Below are 19,538 nucleotides of genomic sequence, written 5' to 3'. Positions count from 1 at the left end.
GGATTAGTGTGGACGATCACACAGCTGTTATCTCTGATTAAGCATCTGGGCTCTGTACAGTACTGTGTTGGGTATTGAGGAAAATGATCAAAAACGTGGTTGTTGGCTGACTTCCACTTCCAAATAATATGGGGGAATAGATACTGTGAACAAATTCCTGCAACAAAAGACTTACAAATTCTGGATCAAATAATATAAATGTCCTATAGATTAATAGGTGACAAGAAAATAAAGGAAATACCCTCAGGTCAAAAAGAAAAACCTAAAATACTGAGGGGAGGATGAGAGAACAGACACTGTGGGTGCCCATATATGGGATGCACCTATTTTATTTTGTCATTTTTTTCAATTAAAATTTTTTATTTGTTCTTTTTGGCCATGTCACTTGGCATGCGGATCTTAGTTCCCCAGCCAGGGATCAAACTCATTCCCCCTGCAGTGGAAGCTCGGAGTCTTAACCACTGGATTCCTGGAAAAGTACCTGCACCTATTTTAGTGACTGAGAGCCTTGGCTTTTAAGACCCTTACAGGGCCAGGAGACAAGGCCTGTGGCTCCCCCTAAAACTGTATTGGAATTGATACTCTAGTACAAAACTGGGATTTTCAGAGGGATATGCCTTGAATAAAAGAGAAGACTAGAAAATCACAGTCCTTGGCCGAGAAGACAAGGAAGCTTATCTGCCTGGGCCTTGGCTCTGGGTGCAGCAAGCAGAATGTGGGGAGGAGATCTTCCATGAGAATTTGTAACCACAAAGAGTTTTGGATTTCACACTACCTGTCTGGGAACCCCTCTGCAGAGTCATTAATATCAAAAAGTGGTTTGGGGCTGGTAAAAAGTGGTTTGGTTCCTGGGCAATTCTGCCCTGTTCCTTCCAAATGTTTATTTACCTTTTTTTTTTTTTTTAAGGAACATATAATTAACATATAACATTAGTTTCATGTATACAACACAATGATCCAGGATATGTTTATATTGCAAAGTAATCACCACAATAGGTCTAGTTAATCTCCATCACCACACATGGTTCCACATTTGTATGTGTTTTATTAGAATGAAAAGTCCCCTAAGACTTGGGTCCATCTTTTCCACATACCTGCCCTGGGAAGTACCAGCACTAGTACCTGTCACAGTGAGTAGGTAATCAGTCCCTCATGACACTTCCTTCTTGTCTCCCTCTCTCCCTGCCATGCCATCGTCTCCAGTTAGAAAAGGACCTTACCAACTGGTTCCTCTGTCCTTTGATTCCTGGTTCTTAATTGTTTACCACACGCCAGATACCTGTGATGAGCTTTGGAGAGATGGTGGTGAATAACACATGGGCTTTTGAAGGGCTTTGGTTAAGGTAAAAATTGTAGAGAACAAAATTGATAGGTAAAAATGTTGGAGATGAAGTTCAGTGGGGGCATGGGGGGATTGTTTGTTTTGCCTTCTTCTGGATTTCCTCTGTAGAACTGTGAAATCTCTCTCTCAGAGGTTGATTTGATCCTTTACCAATTCTTCCTTCTTTAAGTTTCCTTCATTATCTGTTTTCCTTAGTCTCCTATTGGCTTCTTTGTTTTTAGTCTGATGAATTATACTCTAATTTCCTGATTCTTACTTCACCCACAAACAGCCCAGATTTAAATACTGAAAAAAAAAATGTGTGAAAGTGTTCAAAAGAGACAAACTTCCAGTTATAAGATAAACAAGTCCTGGGTATGCACAGCATGCTAAGTATAGTTAACAAAACTGTATTGTGTATTTTAAAGTTGCCAAGAGAGTAGATCTTAATCTTATCACAAGAAAATAAGTTGGAGTGATGGATATTAACTAGACTTATTGTGGTGATCATTTTGCAATACATACATATAACAGATCATTACATTGCATACCTGAAACTAATATATGTCAGCTATATCTCAAAAAATTTAAATTAATTTTTAAATCTGAAGGAAAAAATCATAGACTAATCTATAGAAAAGTAGGCTGGATTATGTCATGTTTAGTTCAGTTACAGAATCAGTAGAATTTTGATGTCACTGATGGGATGTAGGTTTGCCTGCCTTAACCAACAAATTACCTGACAGCGAGTAGAAAATATCTCCACATTTTGTTTAACAGAAAGGTTATCATTATCTGCAGTGAGAATTAAGAGCTCACCAATAAGAACTTTTCAACCCCTGAGGGGGCCCTGGGCTACGGGATCCAGGGGTTCACACTGCTGGAGGAACAACGGGTCCCAGGTCCTAGCACAAGTGCCTTCCTGCCCCAGAACACTGGGACTTGAACCTCTAGGAGTGAAACATTGAGATACTGACTGTGCAATTCGCAAAACCACAAAGGACTTTTTTTTTTTCTCCTCCAAGCAAAGAGCTAAATTTAGCAAAAACAATTTTAAAATAGAATGGACAGGAGGGGGCAAAAGGGAGCCCCCTGGAGTGCTCTCAACATATGTATCTTGATCTGAACAGGTGCGGAACACAGGGTTCTTGCACTTTATGTTTCTGATCTTTCAATGTAAAAGTTTAGAAACAGAGGTGGGTGGTGGTGATGGTTAAACAGCACTGTGAAGGTACTTAATGCCACCGAACTGTACACTTAAAAATCATTTTAAATGGTACCTTTTGGGTACATTTTACACAATTAGAATGCACATATTTAATTTAGTGCAGTTCAGCATCATATATTAAAGGATGGTAATCAGCCTCAGTGATGGCAAAATTATCTTGTCCACCTCTCTGCTTGGAGAATTTGCCTTGACTCTAGGTTCATTTTCCCAAATTCCCTCCTTCTCAAAAACTATAACTTTGAGTAGAAAATGGGGCAATATCTGCGAGTGTGGCTCCTGTCTGGGCCTCCTCATGACTCTGACCCGACCCCACCCTCACACTCTCCTCTGCATGCAGGAACTTCCAGGGTGGGGGCAGCTGAGCAAAGGCCTCAGGTTCAAGGGGAGGGCAGGGTGCAGAGCAGGGAGAAGAGGGGAGGGAGAGGCCTGCCAGTATCTCTGCAGTCCTCCTATCTCTGGCTTCCCCTCACCTCTCCTCCCCCAGCCCCAGGCAGGAGGCCAACTGTAAACTTTTAGATGAGAAAGAGACCCTAGGTCACCAAGTTCCACCTCCTTATTTTTAATCATTTTATGTTTTAATGAGACAAAGCACAGAGAGGTGAAGGGCCTTTTCCTAGGTCACACAGCCAGCTGGAGGCTGAGCCAGGACTAAAGTTAAGGCCTGTTGGTGCCCGTTGCTGTACCTGCTGTGCGCCTCGAATGCAGCCCTCTCTCTATGTTGCTTCAGAGCCCTTCTGTCCCTCTTTCCTCCTCTATCTCACTTTTCTGCCAGGGCATTTTTAAACAGCAACTTTCTTGAAGTATAATTCACATATCAAAACACTGGCCCATTTAAAGTACACAATTCAATGTTTTCCGTATGTTGAGAGTTGTGCAACCATATCAATTTCAAAACATTTTCATCACCCCCCAAAAGGAAATCTTGGACCCATTAGCAGTCACTCCCTATTTCCCCCAATTCCTCAGCCCTAGGAAACCATCAATCTAGATCTACCTTTTTCTGCACATCTCATATAAATGGATTCCTACAATAGGTGGTTTTTTGTGACTGGCTTATTTCGCTTAGGCTTGAAAGGCTCATCCGTGTTGTAGCTCTCCAGATCACCGAGTTGTTCTGGTCACAGCAGGTGGAATAAGGAGGCAGAAGGAAGCACAGGAAAGAGAATTTGGAGGATCATAGCACAGCAGCGCAACAAAACGAAGGTGAGAATCTCTCCTGTGTACCACACACCTGGGCAGGCTGCATCCGTGCACTACCTCATCTCATTTAACCTTCGTAGCCTGAAAGCATCACTATCCACAGTTCAGACATGAAAACTGAAGAGGATTTCAGTAGCTTTTCCAAAGGAATGCAAATCATAAGGAGCAGAGCCAGTCCGCTATGTTTCACTAGATACTCCAGGTCCCTAATGTAGTGATCAGATTCCAAAAGTGGAGATTTCACAACCATGGTGGTGGGGGACTTCTGGCCAATCTTTAAAAAATGGTGGTCACTTTTTAAAGCACTTGAAAAAGTGCTCTTAAATCATTTCACTTCCTTAGCCCAGAGTTTCCCCATTCAACACTCACACATTCCTCAGTGCAGTGCTACCTCGAAGAGCACAGGAAGAAAAAGACCCACATGTGCAGTGTAGGCGACTGGATAAAGTGTGGCATGGTGATGCCATTGCTATGGCTGGAAAATGGACTATCAGGGAATAGTCTCAAGATACACACAGTGAACCAAAGCCATGTGCAGTGTGTAAACTATGCTACCATTTGTATGAAAAGTATGTGGGTGGGAAGGAGTGGAGAATAAACATAAGCGCACGCGCGCACACACACACACACACACACACACACACATCTATTTGCCAGAAATCTGAAAAAATATAAAACCTGGTTGCCTGTGTGGAAGGGAACTGTGTGACTGGGGCCTTCTTGAGCTTTTTGAATCTTTTAACTTTTGAACCATGTGACCATATTAGTTACACAAACATACATATATATTTTGAAATCCACTCCTGCATTCAACAAATATTAATAAGACATTAGAGCATGACACTGGGCTTCCCTGGTGGCTCAGACAGTATAGAAACCGCCTGCAATGCAGGAGACCCAGGTTCGATCCCTGGGTCAGGAAGATCCCCTGGAGAAGGGAATGGCTACCCACTCCAGTATTCTTGCCTGGAGAACTCTGTGGAAAGAGGAACCTGGCTGGCTACAGTTCATGGGGTTGCAAAGAGTTGGACACGACTGAGTGACTAACACTTCAGGGCATAACAGGTGCTAGTCTAGGTGCAGGAAATACAGCTGTGATGAACAAACAAACAAAAAAATGGAAAATGCTCTCGTAGACTCCACACCTGTTTCAAAATGTCTGGAGAATGAGCGCAAAGGCCAACTCCTCTGACAACAGTCATTACTCCTTCATAAGCAGGAATCTTCCTCTCTGACTTTCTTCAGCATTTAGTCTGTATCACACTTAACAAGGAATCTCCTGCCCCTTTGTTTTGCTCGATATTTCTTCAAGACTGCTCAGTGACGATCACCCTAATTCAGTTGCTATCACCCGTTTGCACAAATATCCAGGATTGTCCTGGAACTCGAGGACAATCTCCATTCCCATCACCCACTTGTTTCCACAGCCACTACTTCGGGAACAAGAGAAGAGCAACCCCACCCATCCTAGCACTGCTAAGAAAGTGAACCTGCATCTACCCCCTGCTGTTCTCCTTCTCATTGTTGTTTTTTCCCCAGATCAGGCAAATCACTTGACCTGGGTGTATACCTCAGATTTCTTACCTACAAAGTGCAGCAATGATAGGACTATATCAAGGGGTGTTGTGATAATTAAATGAAATAGTATAGAAAACACTTACAACAGCACTAGGTACATAGAAAGCTCTATGTGAATTTTGTTAAACATTGCTTCTTTATTTTAGTCATTTATTCTCCATCTGTCATCGCCTGCCCCTCAGGTTCAGCCAATCTTAACTCCCTCATTTCTGGAATATATTATACATGCCCAACCGACCTTTAGCCTCAGGCTGGTCTGAACTAGATGCTCTTGCTTTTCCTTCCTGCCTAGTAAGGCTAGGCTGTCACAAAGCTCTCCTCTCTTCCCCAGGTCTAAGACACTTCCAGAAGAACACTTCATTTACACGGCTGTTTCTCCTTGTACTCATGAGCTCTGCCAAGAAAGGGTCTATGTCACCTTGTTTACCCTTTAACCTGTCAGCCAGTAGGGGCCTGGGGGTGCCGGTGGGGGAAGGTCTGAAGGGCAAATGCAGGACCACCATTTTAGACCAAGCCTTCCATTCACAAAAGACCTTGGGCATACCTCCAAATGCATTGCCCCATTTTGAATATTTTCATTTAAAAAAGAAAACTACCAGGGCCTCAAAATAAAAAAAGAATAAAAAAGAAAGAAAGAAAGTTTACAGCAGGGATCCACATACTTAAAAAAAATTGAATTATCGTTGCCTTATAACATTGTGTTAGTTTCAAATGTACAATAAAGTGATTCAGCTATACATATACATGTATTTGTCAGATTCTTTTCCACTAGAGCTTATCTCAAGATATTGAATATAGCTCCCTGTGCTATACAGTAAATTCTTGTTGTTTATTTTATATATAGTGGTGTGTATCTGTTAATCCCATACTCATAATTTAGTCCTCCTCCTCCCCTTCCCTTTTGGTAACCAGAAATTTGTTTTCCACATACTTTTTAGGTAAAGGACCATAGAGTAACTATTTTAAGGTTCCTGAGCCTTATGGCCTCTGGTGCAACTCCTGCCCTTCTATCTCCAATGTCAGGGCAGCTAGAAACAGTGCAGAAAGGACTCGTGCCTCCAGGCAAAGCAGCGAGACCAAGGAAGATCCTGGGCACTGCCAGGTCACAGAACACGACCGGGGCCAATTGCAGAAAAAGCTCGAATTACTTGGTTTATTGTACTCAATATATTCAAATTAATCACACCCAATAATGAAGAGAATAAAGGAATTCACGAACAGCTCCGAGGAGTGGCGCGGGCAGGGAGCGTCCTCCAGGCAGGCATAACAGCGCTTGCGGTTAAGCAAGGAGCGTGGGGGCCGGCTCTCTGAACAATCAGCTCCGGCTCCGCGAGTACCACGAGTACCACGGGACGCTCCCAAAGCGCGCACGCAGAGCCCGTGCACAGGACTTGCACTCTGAGACTCCTCCCCACCAAGTGCACTCTGACCCCATCTCCAGTGAGGTACAGCCCCCAGGGGGTAGCAAAGTGCACAGTCCGAACCCGAAGTCTTTCCGCGGACCTTTCAAAACAAGTTACCGACCTAATTTCACAGTTTATTCTAAATTACAGATTCCAAGTCTTACATCAGACATTTACAAACAATCAAGATGGGTGCCACACCGGCCGCTGTGACTCCATCTCTTCGTTCCCTGTTTCTGACAAATCACACATTCTATTCTAAACGCTACGGGCAGGAATCGTAATAGCACATCACAACACTGGGAGTAGATGTGCTCCAATAAAACTTTATTTACGGACACTGAAATTTGTATGTCATGCAAATTTCACGTCACAAAAATTATACTTTTGCCTTTCCATTTACTTTTAACCCTTAAAAAATGTAAAACCCATTGTTAGCTTACAGACCATACAAAAACATGTGGTCAGCTGAATTTGGCTTTCAGGCCTGTTAGCTGGAGGACTTCTGGTGCAAAGGCTTTTCTTTCTATTTCTAAGAGAATTTGGGGAAATGGTGTTTCCAAAGACCCATAGAATTAAGGTAACCATTTTTAGCAAGTTAAAATACAAAACATCCAGTTAAATTTGAATTTCAGATAAAGGGGTAATAATCTTTTTAACGTAAGCATGTTCTTCGTGTATTTTATCTGGCACCCCTACTTCAAAGAGTACATACAACTGGGGAACTTGGGGAAGTATCCCCAGAGCATTGGTTTCAGGAGCCCCTGGGGATACCAATATCCAAGAATGCTCAAGTCCCTTATAAAAAATGATGGAGTCCACTGAATACAGGAGGCCCTTCCAATACCTGGCTGTGAAACCCACACACAGAGGTCCAACTCTACTCTCTAGGTACAAGAATAGCAATCCCACCCTCTACCTCGTGCTCCTCCCACCCCCTCTCCTGCAGAGTCAGCCAAGAGTTTGCACATTGCCACGTGGAGGTCCCTTTGAGCTCACCACGTGCGGAGGAGAGCACTGACAATGCCTGTCAATCACTGGGGAAGCCGGAGGGTTTTCCGGAAGGGAAATGGGGTGTGAAATGGGAGCGGAGACTTCTAGCTGGGCCCAGTATCCCTCCCACCAGTGTAAAAATACCAGATGGAACACATAACGTGAGGCAAACCTACAAGACAAGGATCCTTTTCCTTGGGGTGTTCAGAAAGAGAAATAAGTGATTACATTTTACAAGCCAGAGCGTGTAGGTTGGCACTCTATTTCCTTGTTTTTCCAAGCTTTCATTGGGGTTTGTGGGTAATAATAATTAAAAATGCCCCAGCCTCCTCTCGGTAAGTTTCCTGGAAGCAGAGAAGGGCTTCATTTGGGCTTCAGAACTGTGAAAAGCAGGAGGAATGCTCCCACCAAGGACAGCATAGGGCAGGGAGGAATGTTGGGGGTGGAGGAAATGAGCGTCCTCATTTGGACGCTTAAATGGAATGAACATTTAAGGACAGAGTCGAGGCTGCAAGAGTGTCCCCATCTTGAGACAGTCCCAGCAGTCTCTTGGGAGATTTATTTCTAGTTTATATAAGTTTAACACCCTTTCATGATTTTGTTCATTAATCCAAATACTGCTCTCCTGAAAGCTTGCTTCTTCCAGGAAGCCACCCTCCCCACTCTTTTCTAAACTCTTAATGTCACCACTCAATTGGAAATGGATCCTTCAGTAACTGGAGACATCTCTTGAACTGAATTGTTACTGATATTTTCTATGATGGTATATTTCACTGCTTTGTCTTGTTTTCCTGGCACCAGACACCTGTTCTTAAAATGTTCCTGACCTCATGGTTGGTTAAGGGTATTTTGGCCCTTCAAGTCACAGCAGCCAACTATAGCAATAACCATATTACCAACTGGAAGCAGTATTTATCAATAGTAGCACAGAAATATATAAATGAATATAATTATTTGTTTTGTCATTTTATATAAAAAGGCAAATTTCAAATGCTTTGTGTCAGTACTTGCTGTGATTGTTCATTGTTGTTCTGTCGCTCAGTCATGTCCAACTCTTGCACACCAGGCTTCCCCTGTCCTTCACTATGTCCCAGAGTTTGCTCAAACTCATGTCCATTGAGTCTATGATGCCATCCAATCACTTCATCCTCTGTCACCACCTTCTCCTCCTGCCCTCGATCTTTCCAAGCATCACTCTTCTCCAATGAGTCGGCCCTTCACATCAGGTGGCCAAAGTATTGGAGTTTCAGCTTCAGCCTCAGTCCTTCCAATGAATATTCACAGTTGATTTCCTTTAGAATTGACTGGTTTGATCTTCTTGCTGTTCAAGGGACTCTCAAGAATCTTCTCCAGCACCACCATTTGAAAGCATCAATTGTTCGGCGCTTAGCCTTCTTTATAGTTCAAGTCTCACATCTGTACATGACAACTGGAAATATAGCTTTGACTATACAGACCTTTCTCTGCAAAGTGGTGTCTCTGCTTTTCAATACGCTATCTGAGTTTGTCATAGCTTTTCTTCCAAGGAGCAAGCTTCTTTTAATTTCATGGCGGCAGTCACGATCACAATGATTTTGGAGCATGAGAAAACAAAGTCTGTCACTGTTTCTATTGCTTCCCTATCTATTTGCCATGAAATGATGGGACCGGATGCCATGATCTTAGTTTTCTGAATGTTGACTTTTAAGTAAGCTTTTTCACTCTCGTTTTTCACTTTCAAGAGACTCTTTAGTTCCTCTTGACTTCCCTGATAGCTCAGTTGGTAAAGAATCTGCCTGCAATGCAGGAGACCCAGTTTGATTCCTGGGTCGGGAAGATCCACTGGAGAAGGGATAGGCTACCCACTCCAGTATTCTTGGGCTTCCCTTGTGGCTCAGCTGGTAAAGAATCTGCCTGCAATACAGGAGACCTGGATTCGATCCCTGGGTTGGGAAGATCCCCTGGAGAAGGGAAAGGCTACCCACTCTAGTATTCTGGCCTGGAGAATTCCAGGGACTGTATAGTCCACAGGGTTGCAAAGAGTCACACATGACTGACTTTCACTTTCTGCCCTTAAGCTGGTGTCATTTGTATATGTGAGGTTGTTGATATTTTTCCCCACAATCCTGATTCCAGCTTATGATTTATCCAGCCGGGCATTTTGCATGATGTACTGGCTTCCTTGGTGGCTCAGCTGGTAAAGAATCCACCTTCAATGCGGGAGACCTGGGTTCGATCCCTGGTTGGGAAATCCCCTAGAGAAGGGAACAGGTACCCACTCCAGTATTCTGGCCTGGAGAATTCCATGGACTGTATAGTCCATGGGGTCCCAAAGAGTCGCACATGACTGAGCGACTTTCACTAACTCTGTATATAAGTTAAATAAGCGGCGTGACAATAAACAGCTTTGACATACTCCTTTTCCATTTTGAACCAGTTTGTTGTTCCATCACTGGTTCTAACTGTTGCTTCTTGACCTGCATACAGGTTTCTCAGGAGGCAGGTAAGGTGGTCTGATATTCCCATCTCTTTAAAAATTTTCCACAGTTTGTTGTGATCCTTACAGTCAAAGGGTTTATCGTGATCAATAAAGCAGCAGAAGTAGAGATGTTTTTCTAGAATTCCCTTGCTTTGTCTATGATCCAATGGATGTTGGCAATTTGATCTCTGGTTCCTCTGGCTTTTCTAAATCTAGCTTGTACATCTGAAAGTTCTCAGTTCAGGTACTGTTAAAGGCTAGCTCAAAGGATTTTTGAGCATTACCTTGCTAGCATGTAAAATGAGAGCAATTGTGCAGAAATCAAAACCTGACCTTTTCCAGTCCTGTGGCCACTGCCGAGTTTTCCAATTTTGCTGGCATATTGAGTGCAGCACTTTAACAGCATCGTCTTTTAGGATTTGAAATAGCTCAACTGGAATTCCATCACCTCCACTAGCTTTGTAGTAATTCTTCCTAAGGCCCACTTGACTTCACAATCCAGGATGTCTGGCTCTAGGTGAGTGATCACACCATCGTGGTTATACAGGTCATTAAGATCTTTTTGTACAGTTCTTCTGTGTATTCTTGCCACCTCTTTTTAATATCTTCTGCTTCTGTTAGGTCCACACCATTTCTGTCCTTTATTGTGCCCATCTTTGCATGAAATTCCAAGAATAAATCTGGTTTAAAACATTTATTTTACAAAGTTTAATTTGATGGGGAGAAGTAACATCATACATTTACTGTTCAATATTTGTAAAGAGCCAACAAATGTCAGCTTGCTATTTCAGATTATAACTTACAAATACCTTATTTTGAGTGGTAATTTAAAAGCAAAGACAATTACTTCTTAAATTTAACAATTCACCCTAATTACCATCTATTTATTTAAGTACTTACATAATTGATGCTCTTGCAAGAATTTTCCAGTAGAACACAGAAACAGTGAAAACAAATCTTGAAATAAAATTTCATGTAAAAGTTTCAAATGAATTGGAAGTTAAAATGTATATCAAAAAGGAGCACAGATACATCTCCCATTGGGTTCAATAGCCACTATCTTGCTGATTTCTCTGTTTGCTAACAAAATAAAAACAAGACAAATAGATAGATTATTAGTAGTGCTCATATCCCGAGGATAAATAACAATGTAAGTATGCTTATATTTTTACCATAGGCCATTTACATGCAGTAGAAAGTTGGGAATAGTAAAACAAACATTTTGTGACTGATTCAAAGCTTAAAAATTGAAACCTTTAGTAGACAATATATATCAGCTATTATGTATTTTACCATTTTTTTTTTAAAAGAAGGCCTTGTCAGGTTTCTACCAAGCTATGGAAGAAAACTGCACCTAGTTTTAGAGATATAAAAAAAAAATTCATCTAATTCCAGAAAAAATAATATTGGACAAAGAAGCAAAACAGTGAGGATGACTAAGGCATTTGAAACCAAGAATTAGGCTAACTGTAATCATAACAATTGGACACCTAGATTGGACACCATCATAAAGATCATAGAAAAAGCAAGAGAATTCCAGAAAAACATCTACTTCTGTTCGTTCAATAGGCTAAAGCCTTTGACTGTGTGGATCACAACAAAATGTGCAAAATTCATAGACAGGAATACCAGACCACCTTACGTGTCTCCTGAGAAACCTGTATGCAGGTCAAGAAGCAACAGTTAGAACAGGGCATGGAACAATGGACTAGTTCAAAATGGAGAAAGGAGTATGTCAAGGCTGTATATTGTCACTCTGCTTATTTAACTTATATTCAGGGTACACCATGTGAAATGCATGATGGCATCACATGCATGGAATCAAGATTGCTGGGAGAAATATCAACAACCTCAAATATACAGATGACATCTAATAGCAGAAAGCAAAGAGGAACTAAGGAGCCTCTTGATGAAGGTCAAAGAGGAGAGTAAAAAGCTGGGTTAAAACTCAGCATTCAGAAAACTAGGGCTTCTCTGATGGCTCAGAAGGTAAAGAATCTGTCCGTAATTTGGGAAACCCAGGTTCAGTCCCTGGGTTGGGAAGATCCCCTGGAGAAGGAAACGGCAACCTGCTCCAATATTCTTACCTGGAAAATTCCATGGACAGAGTAGCCTGACTCTAGGGCTACACTCCATAGGGTTACAAAGAGTCAGACACGACTGAGTAACTAACACACAGATATACAGATGATATCTAATGGCAGAAAACAAAAAGGAACTAAAGACCCTCTTGATGAAAGTGAAAGATGAGAGTGAAAAAGCTGGCTTAAAACTCAACATTCAGAAAACTAAGATCACGGCATCTGGTCTCATCACTTCATGGCAAATAGATAGGGAAGCAATAGAAACAGTGACAGACTTTGTTTTCTCATGCTCCAAAATCATTGTGATGGTGACTGCAGCCATGAAATTAAAAGAAGCTTGCTCCTTGGAAGAAAAGCTATGACAAACTCAGATAGCATATTGAAAAGCAGAGACACCACTTTGCAGAGAAAGGTCTGTATAGTCAAAGCTATATTTCCAGTTGTCATGTACGGATGTGAGACTTGGACCATAAAGAAGGCTAAGCGCCGAACAATTGATGCTTTCAAATGGTGGTGCTGGAGAAGATTCTTGAGAGTCCCTTGAACAGCAAAAAGATCAAACCAGTCAATCCTTAAGGAAATCAACTGTGAATATTCATTGGAAGGACTGAGGCTGAAGCTGAAACTCCAATACTTTGGCCACCTGATGTGAAGGGCCGACTCATTGGAGAAGAGTGATGCTTGGAAAGATCGAGGGCAGGAGGAGAAGGAGGTGACAGAGGATGAAGTGATTGGATGGCATCATAGACTCAATGGACATGAGTTTGAGCAAACTCTAGGAGATAGCGAAGGACAGGGAAGCCTGGTGTGCTGCAGTTCATGGGGTCGCAAAGAGTTGGACATGACTGAGCGACAGAACAACAAATTTTTGGAATTCTAAGTGATTGAGCCTACAGGAAAAACTCATAATGACAAGCCACTTCTTTTTCTTTTGGGTAATAGAAAAGTTTGCTGCTGATAGTTTCAAAACAGCAGCTAATACCGAAAAGTCACCTGCAGTTATCTTCAAAATATATTTTTTCATTTTTCTGGATGATGAGTGCATTTTCTCTAGAAGCACAATTTCTCTAGATCACTTCATTTCACTTGTATCATGTTCAGTGATTTTCTAAATAATTTAGGCTTTCTAATTTAAATGTCAAAACTTACATTTTAGCTATTTTTATTGGGAAAAACTAGAGTATTTTTACTCTTCTTAAACAGAGGGTAAGGAATTGAACATGATTTAGTCTTTATTGATAAGTCACTGAGCATTACTTGTGAAAATCAATCACTGTATAGACATTAAACAGTAATGTTCCCAGGGTCAACTGTAGCCAGTAGACCTCCATCCTGAGGAACACAGCCCCGCCTTCCCTGCCTATGGCTGTGCTGTCTCCTCCTTCCCAGCAGCTCTAACCCTCGCTGTTCTGCCCACGTGCTGCTTTTGAACTGTTCCCTTGTTGTCTTCCTAAGAGCCTGAGACTGGCTCCAGATACTCTGATCGTGTGAGGATCGTATGCTTTGTGACAGATATTTGCTGTTCAGAGACCCTGTCCCTTATTTCCAAGTTCTGGGCCGAGCTCCTAATTACTGACCTTGTTGGGAACAACTTTCCTGAGAGGAACTGGCAAACTGCCCAGATCCTAATACCTTCCTCCTTGTCCCCCTCATCTTCTATGTGTGCTTCAAAATTCCTCCCATAGAATTCCAAATCAACAATGGTTCACACTTAGATGGTGCTTATTCTCTTGCAGGCACTCACCGAAACCCTTTACGTACATCAGTCATTGCAGCTTTACAAGACTTCTCGGCTGATTTGCAATTTCCAGATGAAGAAAGGGAGGCACAGAGATGGCAAGTGACTTGCCTGCAGGTACACAGCTGATAAGTGGAAAAGTTGGGGCTCTACCCAGGCAGCCTGACTGCAAGGCCTGCATTCGTTTGCACCACCCTTTCCAGGATTCTGACTACTGTCGTCCATCTCTGTTGATGTTGGTGGGAACTGAATGCATAGAGGAGGATTGACAGGGAATGAGGGTTCACTGCTGTAGCCTCAGGCACAGCCATCTTTCTGAACAACTAGGTCCCTGCCAGTATTATTTGCTTTCAGATTACTCCTCTCCTCCAATCCAAACTGCAGTTAGAATCAGCTATGAGCGATGATCCAGTATCTTCTGTGTGGCGGACACGGTTCCAAGCATCTTGCAAATAGCTTGGATCCCAATGAAACTGTCATCTCATAATTATACACGGAAGGCTTAGAGACCTTAAGTGGCTTGTTCAAATCACAAAGAGATTGGCAAACCCACCATTTTCATTTTTCAGACACCTCAAGGACAAAAACCTCCATCATTCTCCATTTGCCTATAGGATAGAAGCCAAATTCCTCCCTGGCAGGCAAGGTGCCATATTATCTTTCCAGCCTTATCTCCCACTGGGCTCTAGCTTGACTCCTCTGTTCCAGACTGGCATGTCTGTGCCCTCTCCCCCAACCCACAACTTACTCCCAGAGCCCTGCCATCTAGCCCTGGTTCCCACGACCTAGAATATCTTTTTTTTTAAAACCTTTGTGCCCACTCAAGTCCTGTTCAGTCTTCCCTCTCACACAGTCCTCCTTCATGAAATGCCGCAAGCCCCAGGAATCTCACTTCCCCCTTGATGCCTCCTGCTCAGACCAGCCCCAGGTACCAGATTATTTGTTCAGGTCAGCTGACTCGAGAGGCCAGGCTCCACACATGGCAGACCCTTTAGCTGAATATTTTGACTCATTAGTGTCTTGCTTTGTATATATAGTTAGAAGCATCACAGAGAATTTTCCCTGTGAGCTGTTGTACCAAGACCTGGGGCAAAAATATCTTTGCATGGACAAAGTGCAAACTAGATGAAATTTATCATTGGTGTTTTCTAATATAGCTTCCCCTCCTTCTAAATTATTCTAGTAAGTGAAGGTTATATCCATATGCTTTTTCACCACTTTTAAAATTTCAAATATGTGAATAATAATAGTAATGGCTTACATATTACTGTGTGCTACATGCTTTTATAAGCACATTGTGAGTATTAACTAATTTAGTTAATCCTAAAAATCCATTGAGGTAGTTATTATTATTACTCTCCTTTTACAGATGAGCTGACTGAGTCATAGAGCAGTTAAGAAACTTGCCTAGTATCACATAGTTGGTATTCAAAGCCAAACATTGAATATGATGCTATACTGCCTCACCAAGAAAATAGTGTATTGTTTCTGATGGTGACAGTAATGCCTGTTTTAAAAAAAACAGATAATAAACAAAGTAGATGTATCACAGAACTATGATAACTGGAAAGCAAAACACATAATTCATTGTGAGACCAGCTTGGGTTCCAAATTCTAATGCTAAGAATGCTGGTGATCTGGGGTTGACCACAGGGCCGACAGAGACTGCAAGGCCCAAGCTCAGATGTCATTTCTTATCACCTGGCTACAAGGGAAGAGACAGGAGGGAGGGCACCAGAACATGGGCCTGCTCCCAAAGAAACACACAAAGTATAAAGAGAGTATCACTTGTAATTGTATAACTCATGGAGAATTAAATAAACTACTCAAGCAGATATTAATACACACTGGGTCCTATTTCAGAAATGGAACCATATTGTACATCCTGAGATTTTTTTTTTTTAGTTAAAATTTAAATAGCTTCATTGAAGTATAATATATAAACCATAAAATTCTCGTTTTAACCGTACAACTAATTTTAGTAAATTTACAGGGTTTTGCAACCATTATCATGATCCAATTTTAGACCATTGTATCACCCCCCCAAAGATTCCTTACACATATTGGTACTTATTCTTCATTCCCACTCTGGCTTTGGAACTGCTGCTCTTTCTGTATTGATTTGCCTATTCTGGACAGTTTGTATAATTGGGAACATACAAAAGAATTTGGGTTCTTTTATTTATCATAATGTTCTCAAGGTTCACCCTTACTGCAGCATGTGTCAGCACACCATCCTTTTTGATGACTGAATGATACTCCATTGTGTGAATATACCACTGTTGTTTATTCAGTCACCTGTTAGTGGACATTTGGATTGCTTCAAATGAGTAATGCTGATATGATATTCACATACAAGTCTTTGTATGGACCTGTTTTCATTTCTCTGTGGTAAGATATTTAGGAATGAAACTGTTGGGTCTTATGGTAAAATTTTCCAAAATTGTTGTGCCATTTTGCATTCCTACTAGCAATACATGAGAATTGTAGTTTCTCCACATCCTAGCCAGTATTTGCTGCTACTGCTACTGCTAAGTCACTTCAGTCGTGTCTGACTCTGTGCGACCCCATAGACGGCAGCCCACCAGGCTTCCTCGTCCCTGGGATTCTCCAGGCAAGAACACTGGAGTGGGTTGCCATTTCCTTCTCCAATGCATGAAAGTGAAAAGTGAAAGTGAAGTCGCTTAGTCGTGTCCGACTCTAGCAACCCCATGGACTGCAACCTACCAGGCTCCTCCGTCCATGGGATTTTCCAGGCAAGAGCACTGGAGTGGGGTGCCATTGCCTTCTCCGCCAATATTTGCTACTATGTTTTTGAGTATAGCCATCCTAGTGGGTGTGACGTGATATCTCATTGTTTTGATTTGCATTTTCCTAATGACTAATGATATCAAACATCTTTCCATATGCTTAATGGTCATTCAAATATTTTCTTTGGTGAAATATCCATTCAAAAATTTGCCCATTCTTCAGTTGGTTTATCTTTTTATTATTGTATCACAAAAGTTCTTTATGTATTCTAGATACAAGTCATTCATCAGATATGTCCTGTATTTTCACTTTCTTAATGATAGCTTTAGAAGCACAAAGGTTTTGAATTTTGGTGAAGTCAATTTATCAATTTTTTCTTTCCTTGCTTGTGCTTTTGGCATCATATCTAAGAAGTCTTTGCCTAACCCTGCCATGTTTTAGGATTGAACTCCCTTCTTCCTCCCACTTACCAGTATGCCCTGGACATCTTTCTACCTCAGTAAATACAGATCTGCACCATTATACTTCACAGTTTTGTTTTGCAAAGAAGGGAGGGAAGAAAGGAGACAACAGGGCCAAACTATTCAAAATATCCAGGACAACTCTGTTCATCCTTGAGGTCTTCCCACTTTCCTTTTGTATTGTCTTGTGTCTGGTACCTCCTCTGTGGTTTGTGAATAGAAACTTTATTAGGTTATTATCTTCATCACAACATTTTATGTTTAATATCTTGGTCACACAGTTTCCTAGCCCCAAATTTCCTGTAGGAGGCTTAAGTCCCTCCATCACAGACTCTAGTGAGGGGATGCTCGTAAGAAACATGTGTTCCCCTGTAATTTGGGATTTGACAGCTGCTGCTTCTGGCATTGACTTCATTCTCTGGAACTGGACTTGGCCTTGAGAGTGATGCAGCTTTGGGTAATGTATTAAAATGGAAATATGGAAAAAGAAAAGTAAATAGTAGATAACAGTAATTGGTATGTGTGTTTTAATGAAAGTCTGATGGATATTCCTGAACCAAATAGTGGTTATCATTTAACAAGCTCCAGATTGAGACAGATGGTTGCATCCTGGCCCCCGTCCTAAGTAAAGCTTTGCTGGCTTGATGGGTAGGATATGAGGTATCATGTAAAGCTAGATGCTTCTTTAAGAAATAATTTTCAGAGTGAGGACACTAATAGAGAAAATCCAGGCTGAGGGAAAGAGCCTGTGAGAGGGGCCTCAGAATAAGAATGGGAAAGGCAGGCTAGATTTCAGAGCTCAGGGCTGAAAATGCTAATCTGCTAAAAAGTGAAAGTTGCTTAGTCGAGTCTAACTCTTTGCGACCCCATGGACTGTATAGTCCATGGGATTCTCCAGGGCAGAATACTGGAACGGGTAACCTTTCCCTTCTCCAGAGGATCTTCCCAACTCAGGGATCAAACCCAGGTCTCCCGCATTGCAGGCAGATTCTTGCAGCTGAGCCACAAGGGAAGCCCAACAATACTGGAGTGGGTAACCTATCCCTTCTCCAGGGGATCTTCCTGACCCAGGAATCTAAAGGGGGTCTCCTGCATTACAGGCAGATTCTTTACCAACGGAGCTATCAGGGAAGCCTACTCTGCTTAATGAGAGAGTCAACAAACAAACATTTTGATGAGAAGTTAAGTGGGATGGCAGGATCCTTTGGGGACCTAACTCCTACTGTTAGGGCCAAGAATTTGGAACTAGAGTACTAACACTGGGGAAAAGAAAGGCAAGCAGGGGAGAGATATAAGGGCAGCCCCCAACCCCCACCCCAACCCCTGGCTGGACAATGGCCATCCCAAGGTTAGAGACATGGCATTGAACAAAAAGGGTGTGTAAAAATCAACAAAAAGCTCAAGCTGCTAAGTGAACTCCTCAATATATGAGGCTGAAAAATGCAGAGGGAGATCTTTCAAAGTCCTTTAAGATGCAGCCTCAGGTCCTTAACTTCTGTTTTTCATGTGGAAAACAATACAAAGCCACTTGAGGAGCCAATTGCTATGTGCATGGAATATGGAATTATACTGGAAGACTAAGAAACAGTGAGACCAGCTGGACGATACTGCAGAGATTCAGACCTGAGAAGGGCTGGCTTTAGAGGGACACTTTGGTGTGCAGGAAGAATGGGTTGGATTTGCTGTGCAAGTGCAGAGAGAAGACAAAAATGGTGGGGAGTGGCAGTGAGGGAAAGACTGTAAGAGGATTTGGGGTTTTTGGAGGTATAATTAAAATGCACAGATCTTAAGTGTGGAATGAATTTTGATAAATGTGCTCATCTCTGTCCCCTGCAACCCCAACAGAGGTTTTTAAAAGACCGAATTTCCAGTGCCTGCAGATCCTAAGTGAGGCTGCTTCAAAGGCAAGAACCTGTAAGCCACTGAAGAGAGAAGTAAGGACTAGAACTCTAGATCTGAAAGTTATATGCAGCCAGCAAGTGGAAATCTCTTGAGCAAGTGAACACAGGTCCAGGAAGAGGCAACCGGAGAACAGGCCCAATTTGGGGTGCGCATGGACCCACTCTCCCACTGTGGGTCTTATTTGCTGATATAACTGCAGAGGCTTCTCTTTGTTCAGGCCTTCAGCCTCAGACTTATCTTAAATGAGGAAGAAACTGCTTTCTGAGCTGGCCTCTGTCAGTCTGTCTTATGGAACTTGCAGAAGGGCATCGCTGGGGGGAAGGGAGCGGGAGGATTCCAGAGGGGGGTCTGCACCTCCTCCCAGCAGCCTGCACAGCTACCTTGCTGAGCTGGAGCCCAGCTTCCTCAGTACAGCGTGTTC

The sequence above is a fragment of the Bos javanicus genome, chromosome 8, assembly GCF_032452875.1.
Source record: "Bos javanicus breed banteng chromosome 8, ARS-OSU_banteng_1.0, whole genome shotgun sequence".
NCBI lineage: Eukaryota > Metazoa > Chordata > Mammalia > Artiodactyla > Bovidae > Bos > Bos javanicus.
This window is presented reverse-complemented; position numbering follows the sequence as displayed.